Source organism: Chiloscyllium plagiosum, chromosome 18, assembly GCF_004010195.1.
Source record: "Chiloscyllium plagiosum isolate BGI_BamShark_2017 chromosome 18, ASM401019v2, whole genome shotgun sequence".
Lineage (NCBI taxonomy): Eukaryota > Metazoa > Chordata > Chondrichthyes > Orectolobiformes > Hemiscylliidae > Chiloscyllium > Chiloscyllium plagiosum.
In genome coordinates this window covers 57,130,985-57,144,352 of record NC_057727.1, presented here as the reverse complement: position 1 = coordinate 57,144,352, position 13,368 = coordinate 57,130,985, and the positions used below count along the sequence as shown (strand labels likewise).

Sequence of the window (13,368 nt, the reverse complement as noted above, 5' to 3'; positions counted from 1 at the left end):
GCCAACATTTGGTGACTATTCCTAAATGCCCTTGAAGCTAATGGCTTGCTAGACAATTGCAGATGACAATATTACAATAGATCCGGGGTCACATATCAGCCAGACCAGGTAAGGAGAGCAAGTTTCGCTTCCAAAAGGACACCAGTGAACCAGTTGGGTCTTTTTTAATAATTGATGTTAGTTGGCATGGTTACCATCACTAAGGCTAGCTCTATACTCCAGACTGAATTTAAATTCGATCAGCTGCCACATCTATCACTAAACTTTGAGCCCCTGTTACACAAATAGAGCATTATCTTGGCTCCCTGGATGACTAGTCCAGTGGATGTTATCAGTACAACACCAACTACCCCCACCTAACCTTAATGCCTTAACTGTAAACCCTAACCTTAAACCTTAATCTTAAACCTAATCCCAACTCTAACACCCTAGCACTAACCCTCCTACTCCTGTTGTAGCTGTAGACTCAGAAAAGCCTGAATTCCTGGGTTGAGACATTCATGAGTCAGATATTCAACAAGAATGACTGATACATAAGCCAGACCTTTTGCATCCTGGTGAAGTGACAGTGGGTGGACCTTCCTTTCCCCATCAGCACCCTCTTCCCCAATCCCAACCCTACTAAGGGAGGACTATCAATCTTCTCAATTAAATGATCCCAGTTGGAAGATCTCGGTGCAATGCAAGTTGAGAGCTGGCAATGGTCCTTTCTGAAGGTCACAATTCTGTGCATGACTAAAGTTATCAATTCTAGAGGGAATAATTGCAACACAGAGTTTGTGATGTGCAGCACAAGAATTTAAGAATATCAAATATCTGTTACTCATTTGAGCCGAACAGTCAATAAATGTTCCTTCACATTAGAAAAATAGATGAAATGAGGTGTGAGTGAACATGTAGCTATGCCTTTGCAGGCACTGATGACCAACACTGGACATATCCCAGGGATTTGAGAAGGCATCTTATCCCGATGCTGTGGTTGGAGAATAATGTTGCTCCTCTATACTTTGATCACTGGAGAGAGCTGGTAGAAATTTCCAAGCCTCTGGCTCACTCCGGGATTGAACTAAACTCAATTTCCAAAACTAAATTCAAACGGTTACTACACTGCCAGCAATAAGGCATCTTGCAGTGGTTGTTACACAAAGACAGCTTGAGCATAATAGATTTGTTGACAGCTGCTGAGGCAGTGTACCTTGACGTGTCAGTAAACCCTCCTGTAATGCTTGTGTGTTGCATTTGAGAAAGCGAGCTGATTGATCAGTTGTCACTGCCCTTTGTTTTCTCTTCTGTTCCACTCTCTGCAGCTTTGATTCCTTCCATTGCCACCACACGATGACACATTTCCAGCGAGGCTATGGATCCGTCGTGTGCAGGGTTGACAGCTCCAGCTCTGGGAATCAATTGACTGCAGCTGCAAATATCAGCAGGACGTGGTCTATTTGATTAAATTGTCTGGGTCACGGAATGGGGCACAGCCCTGATGGCATTCCGCAAAACAAACCTTGTGTTTTTGTCAACGTGGTTCAGCCAAAGGGTCATCTCCAGTGTGATAAGGAAGCTTCAGCAAATTAACTGGCAGCTTTTTGGTCAAGGTTTGCCGTGCTGAGTCTGATGTTGCTATCAAGTGACTTTTTGAGATTTTAACATGAGCCACTGTAACATCACCGACACTAATTACTTCTACATCATTGCAATTTTACAAGTTCAATTAAGCTGAGGTGGAAAGAATCTGGGAAATGGAAGCTGAAATTAAAAAAAAATGTAGCAGTAGCTTTGTAGAAAACATTTTAACATTTCTTTTTTAAGCTGGTTAAGGAAGAAAATGATTCCAAAATCATCATGAAGGAGGAGGCAGCTGAGATGCTGGACTAAGAATTGCATTTTAAAAGGGAAGTGTTGGAAAAGCTGGATGAATATAAAGTTAATAAGTCACACCAGGTCCACATCCAATGCATTCAAGAACTATAACAAATGCGAATTGTAAGGTGGCAAACGCCACCTTAATATTTAAGAAGGGACCAACAAACAAAACAGGGACTACAGACCTGTTGGCCGTACACCAGTAATACCACAACTTAAAATGGGGGGAAATGAATACATGCATGATTCATAGTGATCTGACTGCGCACCATTACGTGGATTTGCAAATGGAAAATTGTGTTTGACAAACGTGTTAAAAGGTTTGAAGATGTCACAAACAAAATTGATAAACGAGAGCAAATAGACGTCGCGCGTATTTTTAGTCAACCTGTTCAGACACATTGTGACATATCTGGGGCAGATGGACATGAACCCAAACATCTGGCCCAGAATTGAATGGATGTTTGTAAATAGTTTCTATTACCCACCTTTGGAGCAGGTCAGACCTGAACCTGGTTAAATGGGCTTTGTATACTTAGATAAATTCCCCCACAGGAAATTAGTTAGAAAATTAAAACACAAGGGATGGGAGATAGTGCACTGGCACGGATTGGTGATAGTTTTCTGTCTGTTAGCCAGAGATTAGGAATAAATGGGTAACTCTCACAAAGGCAGGCTGTGACTATTGGGGTACCACAAAGATCAGATACTTGGGCCCCAGCTATTCACTGTCTCACTCTCTCTGTTTATATGATTTGGAGTTGGGGACTAAATGCAACATTTCCAAATGATAGAAAACTAAGAGGGAGTATGTGAGGAAATTGTAAAGAGGCTTCAGGTTTAATTGGACAGATTTAGTGAATGGGTAAGAATAAGGCGGATAGAATTTAATGTAGAAAAATGAGAGGTTATAATTTTTGTAGGAGAAACAATGTGCCAAATATTTTTTAAATGGTCAGAAATTGAGAAGTGTGGTTAGACAAGTAAAACTAGGAGTCCTTGTCAAAAAGTAACTGAAGGCTAACATGCCAGTGAAGCAAGATACTAGAAAAAAACTAATGGAATGTGAGCCTTTATCACAAGAGGATTTGAGTACAGGAGTGGTGAAGTCTTGCTTCATTACATGGGAGCTTGGTTAGGCCACATCTGGAGTACTGTGTGCAGTATTGGTCTCCTTACGTCATCAAAGATATTATTGCCACAGAGAGAGTGCAATGAAGGTTCCCCAGACATGTTCCTGGGATGGTGGAGCTGTCCTATGGAGAGAAATTGGGCAACTGCTTCAGAATCATGACTTATAGGGGTAAGGCAAGGAAGTGGAGTTGAAGAGTGTCAGATCAGCCATTAACTCATTAAATGATGGTGTGGCTTCAAAGAGCAAAGGAACAGGCTCTCCAACACACCAAGTCTGTGCTGATTCCTAGTTCTTATTTAGACCTGCTATTTATTGCCCATATGCTGTTTCTATCCCTCTGTTCATCTTCCATTCATGTGTCTATCGAGAGACACCTTAAGCGTTGCTGTCACCAAAAGAGAAAATGCTGGAAAATCTCAGCAGGTCTGGCAGCATCTGTAAGATGAGAAAAGAGCTGACGTTTCGAGTCTAACTGATCCTTTGTCAAAGTTGGCGGAGGCGAAGGAGCTGAGAGAAAGGGATAGAGTCCTTACAGGACGTAGGGTGAGAAGAGCTGTAGTCCAGATAGCTGTGGGAGTCAGTGGGCTTGTAATGGAGATTGGTGGATAGACTATTGCCGGAAATGGAGACAGAAAGGTCAATGAAAGGAAGGCAAGTGTCGGAGGAAAGTTGCTAACGTGTCTGCTTTCACCATCCCAATTGGCAGTGCATTCCAGGCGCCCACCAGCCTATGTGCAAAAAATGTTCCGCGCCTCTCCCCTGAACGTTCTCCCCTTACCTTGAACCTATGGCCTCTTGGAGTTGACATTTCCACCCTAGGAAAAAGCCTCTGACAATCCACCCTATCAATGCCTCTCATAATTTTGTAGACCTCTTTTAGGGGGCCCTTCAGCTTCCATCTTTCCAATGAAAACAATCTGACTTTATCCAATCTCTCCTCATCACTAAAACCCTCCAGACCAAGCAACATTCTGGTAAACCTTCTTTGCATCATCTTGAAAATATCCACATTCTTCTGGTCATGTGGCAACCAGCACTGCACGTAATATTCCAAATATGGCCTAATTAAAGTTTTATACAGCTATAACATAACTTGACAGCTTTCATATTCAGTGTCCTGGCTGATGAAGGCGAGCGAGCTGTATGCCTTCTTGCCCACGTTATCCATCTGTGTAGCCACTTTCAGGGGTCCATGGACCCACGTATGCTCATTCTCTGTAGGTCAACACCCTAGAATTCTGCCATTTATTGTATAATTTGCATCTGAATTTGATCTTCCAAAATGCATCACTTCACTTTTGTCCAGATTAAACACCATCTGCCATTTTTGTGCCCAAATCTATATCCCGCTATATCCTTTGACAATCCTCCTCACAGCGGCAACCCCACCAATTTTGGTGTCACCTGCAAGCTTATTAATCAGACTACCTATATTTTCCTCCAGATCATTTATAAATATTACAAATAACAAAGGTCCTAATGTCGATCTTTGTGGATTGCCATTGGTTACTGATCTCCATTCCAAAAAGAACCCTTCCAGCACTACCCTGTCTTCTATGATCAAGCCAGTTCTGTATCCATCTAGCTACCACACCCCGGACCCCATGAGACTTTACTTTTTCTACAAGCCTGTCAACAGGTACCTTAGCAAATGCCTTACTAAAATCCAAGTAGACAACATCCACTAACCTTCCTTCATCAACCATTCTTGTCACCTCCTCAAAAAATTAAATCAAATTGGTGAGACATGACCTTCCCCGTGCAAATCCATGCTGCCCATCTCTAACATATCCAGTCACTTCCAAATGTGAATAAATCCTGTCTCTCAGTATCTTCTCCACCAGCTTCCCCACCACTGCTGTCAGGCTCACCAGCCTTTGATTACTTGGATCATCTCTGTTTTCCTTCTTGAAGAAAAGAACAACACTGGCCATTCCCCAGTCCCTGGAGCCTCACCCGAGGTCAAAGAGAATGCAAAGATATCTGTTCATGTCCCAGCTATTTCCTCCATTGCCTCCCACAGCATCCTGGGATAGATCACATCTAGCCTTGGGAACTTGTCTACCTTAACACACCCAACACTTGCTCCTTTTTTGTGTTGACCTGCCTGAGAGAAATCATACATCTTCTTTCCCTAACCTCAACATCCCTCATGTTCCACTCTATGGTGAAAATCAATGTAAAGTACTCAATAAAGCTCTGACTTATTTCCTCTGTGTACACACATCACCTCCCTCCTTTATCCTTGAGTGGGCTTACTCTTTCCCTAGCTACCCTCTTACTCCTAATATATGTTTAAAACACTTTGGAATTCTCCTTAACCTTTCTGGTCAAGGACATTGCATAGCCCCTTTTCGCCTTCCTAATTCTCCATTTGAGATCCTACCTACTCCTTCTATATTCTTCAAGGAATTTGTCTGTTTCTAGTAGCCTAGACCTTAGGTATGCTTCCTTTTATTTTGACTAAGCTGATAATTTCTCCTGTCAACCAAGGTTCTCGAATCCTGCCATACCTATCCTTTATTTTCACAGGAACATGCCTGTCCAGTACACTAATCAACTGATCTGAAAAAGACTCCCACATGTCAGACATGGATTTACCCTCATAAAGCTGCTCCTAATCTACATTCTCTACTACTAGCCTAATTTGGTTATTGATGGCCTTCCCCCATTTTAATTGATTCATCCTAGGTCTACTCTTGTCCTTATTCATAAGTATCTGAAAACTTACAGATTGATGGACATCTTTGCCAAAGTGCCCCCCCCCCCTCCCCCCGTCATGGAAACTTTGTTAATCTGGCCAGGCTCATTTCCCAAGATCAGGTTGAGTATGGCCCCCTCCCTTGATGGACTGTCCCCGTACTGTTTCAAAAAACCATCCTGGACACACCTCACAAATTGCTCTCCATCCAAACCCCTGGCACTAACAAAGTCTGAGTCAATATGGGGGAAGTTAAAATCACCCACCACTGCAATCCTGTCATTTTCACATTTTTCCACAATCTATCTACAGAGGAACCTCGATTATGCGAACGAGATGGGAGAGCACTATTTCGTTCGGATAATTGATTACTTGGATAATCGATTTGACCGTAAAAAAGTGAAGGCATACTGATTTAACGCTATGCTGTACCGGAGAGTTTGTTTAAATCTACAATTTTGATGAGTCTGCTTTTTAAACAACTAATCTTTGCATTCCACAAAGTGCAGGTTAATCTGAAAAGGACTAAACCCTTACCATCACATAAATATATGAAATCCCAGCATTAAATAAGGTCCCGAACACCTTCTACAATCGCAAGAGCATTTGTCAGTTTCCGTGAACTTCGTGTTGGGCTAGAAAGATAGAAGCACCACCTTGCACATGCGTTTACTTTCTCTGCCATTTTTTCATGAATGGCCTGGTAAAGTGACAGGAATAAAGTACTTATTTTTGTAAAGGGCTGTGTAACTAACCCTTACGTTAAAAAAAATCCAGTCGCTTTTGCTCGAGGTGCTTGTGTTTCTTTGTTTTTGCCAGCATTTTCACATATTCTTTAGTAAAGGTAATCCAAATTCACTTAACTCTATGATGTAACATTTTTGCGGGATCTTGAGATCTTCTTCGGATAATCCAAAATTCAGATAATTGATATTTGGATAATTGAGTTTCCCCTGTACATATCTCTTCCTCTATCTCCCACTGGCAGCTGGGAGGTCTGTAGTACAATCCCAGCTTTGTGATTGCACGTTTCCTATTCCTGAGCTCTACCCATAATGCCTCACTGCAAGATCCCTCCAGGGTGTCTTCCCTCAACACAGCTGTGACATGCTCCCTAACCAGTAATGCAACTCCCCCACCTTTTTTGTTTCCTCCACTGCCTCACCTAAGACATCAATATCTCAGAATGTTAATCTTGCCTCTCTTTCAGCCATTTCTCTGTGATAGCAACAACATCACAATAGCATGCATTAATTCAGGTTCTAAGTTCATCCATCTTACCTTGGGATACAGTCCAAGCCTCCAGTTCCCGCTGAGCTCAGCCCTGACTTGTCTTCCAACATGGCATCAGAGGAGTAGTCATCTGATGGATCAACCCCTCAGTGGTATCCAGAATGGAATACTTGTTCAACAGGGCACAGCTGCAGGGGACTCCTACACTGCCTGCCTGCCCTGTTTAGCGGTCTATCTTCCTGTACCTTGGATGTGACCACGTTTCTGCAGCTTCCATCTGTGACACCCTCCACCATCTGAGTGCCCCTTTGTGTCTCCAATCCATTTGTCTGGTGAGCATCTGAAGGTTTGTACACTTTCTGTGGATATAATTATCAGGAATGCTCTCAGAGTCCAGGATTGGCCACAACTCACAGGCAGCACACAGAACCCCACTAACTGTCACAACTAAGCTGTCAAATTTTGAGTTGAATTTTAATTAGCTACTTAAAAATTACAGTTACTACTTTCTAACAAATAGCCTCCCACAACTTATTCCCTATCTGAATTCCCTGTGCTAACCAGCAGATGAACTAACTGTACTAATCCTTTAGTAAGACTGAGACATGCTTAGTGCAATGGGATTCCTTCACCTGTAGCACCGAGACAATAAACAGGTTTACACAAACTAGCACCGTAAACTCAGAAACTGTGATCCCATTTCCCTCCGTGATGTCAGCAGGATGCTTCCCTGGAATGTTTGTTGGCTCCTCCCGAAGGGAACGTGTCTGAACTGAAACTCTAGTGGGACTGGTCAAGACAGATGTGATCCATTTTGGAGTTTTCCCTGGATAGTTGTTTACTAATTGCTTGTGTATGTTAGGATTTGAAGTCTTTCTCTAAACGTGACAAGTTCATGTTGATGTCCTCTGTGTATGATTGTAATACTGTTCCAACACACATCAATAACTGCACTGAGCAATACATCAACAACAGATTCATTGCACTTTCCTGGATAGTTAGTAAAGCACATATTTTCACACATATTTCTCTGACAGAATAATTGCAATAAATAGTCTCCTTGCAATAATTCCTTCTGTTGGAACCTGTTTATTTTTAGGCTTTGAAGATACTTACAAATCTGTATTTATGATGACATCTGTTATCATCTCAAATATAATTTTAAGTTGTGAAATCGACATTTTATTTCCGACATTGCGCTTTATAGAAAGCTTCTGACTTTCAGCCATTTCTTTCTGGTCAGAATGATGTTCCTTAAAATTATAGAGCGCATGTGGGTTTTGCAGTGTGGAGAGTTTGGGATTTTCTTTACTATGAGCTCATGCTGATCACTGTTTATTGCATGTCCAATTATCCATTCTTATAGCCTACTCCTCAGAAATTGACACAGAGAGCTTCATATCTGAGACAGTGTTATCAGTTAATTCTGCTGCCATGGAAAAAGTTTGGAGAAAAAAAATTAATGTCACCGATCATTCAATAGGCTACCCAAACATATTTTCCCTCCTTTGCAGAATCTATCTGCTTTTCATGTTCTCCCAGCAGAATTGAGTAGCAGGTGGATTTCTTTTTCTTTATTTACAAGGTGTGAGAATCACTAACTCCGTTATATCTTACTTTCCAGAGAGTGAAGGTGAAAAATCTCCCTTCCACTATGAGGGAGAGATAAATAACCTGCTGAACAAACATGTGTTGGTTAGGTGTGCTACCGGGCATAAACTGGAACTAAGCATCTTTGCTTTTTGGTCTTATTCGAGCGCTTTATTATTTGATTTGCGACCAATTTAATTGGTATATATTAAATAGAGACAGTCTCCTTATTGAACACCATAAAGGAACAGACTTTGGTGTAAGTAATCATTCCAATTATATCAGACTGTCATTTTCCTTTGGTGACTAACGCAATTGATGAGACACCGATGACAGAGAGTTCACTATAAATTGCCAGGAAGAAAAATATCGACAATTATATTCATATTAGATTTTGCTTCAGAAGTCGTAAATGCACTGGTGACCTTTCCATTCCGTGACGACTATACGCTGAAACAGATTGCTTCCATCATCGTCTCCTCCAGCTCAGCTTTACAGTTTCTTGGCTGTGTGAGCTACTTTGAGTTTTTTGGAGGGATTGTCACCACAAGGCCCCATGAGATATCTCGCCATGTATTGCCAAGTTTGCCTCATTACTTACCACCCTGCCCCCACCCCCAGACCCCTTTTGTCTGATTCCATCCCTTTCTTATGACACACTGTTCCCAGAATGACTCACTGGTCGGCTGAATGACAAACGTCCCTTACATCTATGCAGCTTCAAATGGTTGTTGGGTGACCAGACAAGCAGTGGCAGTCTGGAGCTGCCCCAGTATTAGTCCTGGATAAGACAGATGTAGAGAAATCAGCACTCCGCTCTGTGGACTGGGATCTGGAGATCCTGCTGAACAGAGTAGCACAGACCTGGGATGTGAGGATTTTGAGCTGGTCCGAGGTTATCATAGGGTCTTAGAGTCATAGAGTCCACACAGCATGGAGACAGGCCCTTTGGCCGAAACTGGTCCATGCCGACCAAAATGTCCATCCACGCTAACTCCATTCCCCTGTACTTGGCCCATATCCTTCAAATTCTTTCCTATCCATGTATTTCTCCAAATGCCTTTTTAAATATTGTTATTGTATCCACCTCAACCACTTCCACTGGTAGCTCAGTCCATATGCCCCCTGTGTAAAAAGGTTGCCTCTCAGGTTCTCTTTTATTCTTCCCCTCTAACCTTAAACTGATGCCCTGTAGTCCTTAATTCCCGAACTCTGGGAAAAAGGACTGAGTGCATTCACCATAACCATGATGTTCCACCCCCCCGCCACCCCCACAATTTCCTATGCTCTAAAGACAGGGTCATTGCATTGTCACCTGTGTCAGTGCAGTCTCAGCCATCTGAAGCAGTGCACAGAACTAAAAGGTCAATGTCCTTCTCCACTCAAAAGAGTAATTGTCATCTTCCAATACCTCACACTTTATCTCTGTTCCTATACCCACTTCTCACTGAGGTGCTCTGCCCACTCTCACTGTTGTCTGCAACATCTTCTCTCAATTGCTGTCACCCACCCCAACCCCCAGTCACTAACCCTGCATGCCCTCTGCACTGCCTACTCATTTCCTCAGGGCACCACCCCATCTGGAACCTAAAGTAACAGCAGTGCCACCCAGCATTGACTTACAGATGCAATATTGCAAGTAGACTGGAAATGGGCCGTGAGAGTTCTTTGAGGCTGGCACATATCAGATTCCAATATTCAATGACATGGGATGTCTATGGCTAGTACTAATTTAGTGCGCCCTGAAATGTCTGTGCTGGGTAGCCAACGTAGAGGTATTCCTATGAGCACTGAGGGGGGCTTCTACCCTGTCTCTGAACCTCAGCAAGAAGGTAGCACACCACTAACTTATTCATGGCAATTCATACCGGGCATTAAATGCTGACCTCAGCAGTTATGCCTACATCCTGTGAAAACATAAAAATCACATTGTTCTTAAATCTGTTTCTACTGCCTTTATTCTAAACCATAACAACTCCTGGTACACAGAAACAAATGTCAATTGTAGTTTGCAACCAGACAAATACTCTAGTCATTTTTTCAATCTCCATACGCCTGCCTTTCTCTGTTTACCGATCTATCTACCACTGGGAATAGCACCTCCTTATTTACACTTCTTAACCTTCACTGATCTAGGAAGAACAATCCCAGCTCCTCTAGCACTTTCACGTTGTCCTCCCTTTTTCAGTAATTGCCATTTGCAGTTTCTCAATAATTGTGATTATAATGACGTCAGTCAGTTGAACGTCATTGAATATGACAGGTATAGACAAAGGTGTTAAAGGTTCTGCTCACTCTGAGAGCTGGCTTTGAGGGAGCTGGTTCAGTGTCAGAACTATGTACGTGTAAATATAGGGTGACTTGGTGATTGGATACTGGCCTCTGTGGAATTATTTTAGTGGCCATGAGAGAAAAAAAGTATACTCCTGAAGAAATTCACTCGCAACAGTGGTCTTTGAGTTGAGATAAACATTTCTGGCATCATGCCATTATTTGGGAAGTTTGACTCGTTTGATCCTGCCATGGAAAACTAGGTCCACTTTGTGGAAATAATGCGTTATTTTTCTGTGCAAGTGACACTGGGGCAGAGGAAAAGCAACAAGTAATTCTCCTGACAGCTTGTGGCCCCGCAGCTTTTTCCGTTATTAGGAACCTAAACTTTCCTGAAGCACCAGTTACAAAAATAGTTGCTGCTGATGGGGGAAACAAAAGGGCCATCAGAACCAGAATTGAAACCCTTTTGGAACTGTTGAGACCAGATCACTATAGAGGACAGAATTGTATTATGGGGAGCAAGAGTGATTATTCCGAGTAAAGGTTGCCACCAGATACTGGCTGAACTCCACCAGGGTCAGAGCTACAAGAGAAAGAACAGAAGTCAGTTCCCAGACTTAGAGGCAGACGGGTGGAGCGATTGGAATGTAGAATATGAGTTCCCTAATCTGGGCTTTTAATCTGATTTTATCAGAGAGATCTAGTTGACAGATCTAAACAGGAGTCTCAGAGATTCTGTTCACTCTGAGAGCTGGCTCAGAGGAAGCCGACCCATGTCAAGTACCATGCGCATGTAAATAGAAAGTGACTTGGTGACAGGATACTGACCTCTGTGGAGTTATGTCATCAATGGTCTTGACTTTCTTCCTAAAGTGTGGTGCCCAGAGCTGAAAAAAGTACTTCAGCTGAGGCCAGGGCAATGATTTAGAAAGATGTAGCATAACTTCTTTGCTTTTGTATGCTCTTCTCCTATAAATAAAACCAATGATTCCAGTTATTGTTTTGAACGGCTTTTCCAACTTTTCCTGTCACATCAAAGATTTGTGCACACAATGGAAGTTGGACACTCTATGTAATGGGTGTCTGATCTCCAATGCCAGCTATACACCCAGAAAATTTTAAAATGCAGAATGTAAACAGGGAATTATGTGACAGGTCAGCTAGTATCCATGAAGGAAATAAAAAACAAATTGACAGGCAGAGTTTAATTCGCAAGGTGGGGTTCTGAACTATTGGCAGGGCAACAGGCTGGATCCCCGCTTTGAACATTTTCAGGAGACCTGATACAATTCTGTAAAGGATCCTTCACTTGCCTGGCAAGAATCTGCCTGCCCATTGATTTAAATCCCACCCCCCCAAAATATGGAGGCTGATCAGATGTCAACAGCACTCCACTACTGGCAGTGACGCTCTGAGAAGTAGCCATAGTTAGCACTGCACTGGGGCATTGATGATGAATGAAAGAGTTAAATGGGTTTGGTTGGACGCACCAAGGAGAGTGTGTGTATGTGTAGGGGGCTAATGGGTGTTGACAACAAGGGTAAGGGATTGCCCTCCAGGGAGGGGAAGGGGTGGTGTGACACTACATCTAACGTTTCCATTAATGGCCTTCCCTCACAATTGGAAAATGGTCAAGCTGATCAGAGTTTGAGCACATACAGAGCCAGGGAAAGGAACAAAGGGAACATCTGCCACAGGGTGGAGGTGGGAGGGAGCAGACATGTTTAAATGACAAAGGGAATGATGGAAAAGATGAAATGAGCTGATGCATTTACAAGGAGCAGAACAACAGATTAGGATCAGAGGAGACACAATTGGTTACAGCAGAGGAGGAGGGCAATTGAGAAAATCTGGTGAAGGGGAGAAGAGAAAACTTTTATGGCCCAGTAGCAAGATGAAGAAAGGTAGGTGGCTTACAGAGGAAACTCCACTTACCTTGTACCATTGGGAGAGACTGCCATTCTAAGCAGCAGCTCACATCAGCTCGGTTGTTATGTTGCAGCCACCATCCCTAAGCAGCATCTTTTGTCCAAGGGGAGGGTGATTTAGATATGAAGCTGTTAACCTCAGTATTAAGATCTAAAGGCTACAAAATGCCGAAAGATAAATTGCTCCCTTAAATTGGATATTGACCCAAATGTCTTTCAGATGTACAAATGAAATGACAGCAGTCACTTGGTCTTAATAAAAATCCCACAATACAATTGGAAGACGAGCAAGACATATTTCTGCAATTCTGGCTAACATTGTTCCATCAACATGCAAATGAATGACATAATCATTCAGTTAACTTACTGTTTCTGGCATCCAGCTTATCTTTTCTAGAGACAAGATCTGCAAACTGGTTAATATTTCCCAATAAAAACAACTTCTAAGTTTTGGAATCATTCATAGAACATAGAAGAATACAGCGCAGTACAGGCCCTTCGGCCCTCGATGTTGCGCCGATCCAAGCCCACCTAACCTACACTAGCCCACTATCCTCCATATGCCTATCCAATGCCCGCTTAAATGCCCATAATGAGGGAGAGTCCACCACTGCTACTGGCAGGGCATTCCACGAACTCACGAC

The 13,368-nt window shown here is 42.6% G+C and overlaps 1 long non-coding RNA gene across 2 annotated transcripts in view; it reads left to right on the top strand.

Moving 5' to 3' along the window:
• Positions 1–2,214, top strand: part of LOC122559219 — a 46,762-nt gene extending 44,548 nt beyond the window's left edge. For both annotated transcript variants that reach the window (XR_006314373.1, XR_006314372.1), the window contains one exon: positions 1,308–2,214. This is a non-coding gene — a long non-coding RNA (uncharacterized LOC122559219). The remainder of the gene's footprint in view (positions 1–1,307) is intronic.
• The last annotated feature ends 11,154 nt before the right edge of the window (positions 2,215–13,368 follow it).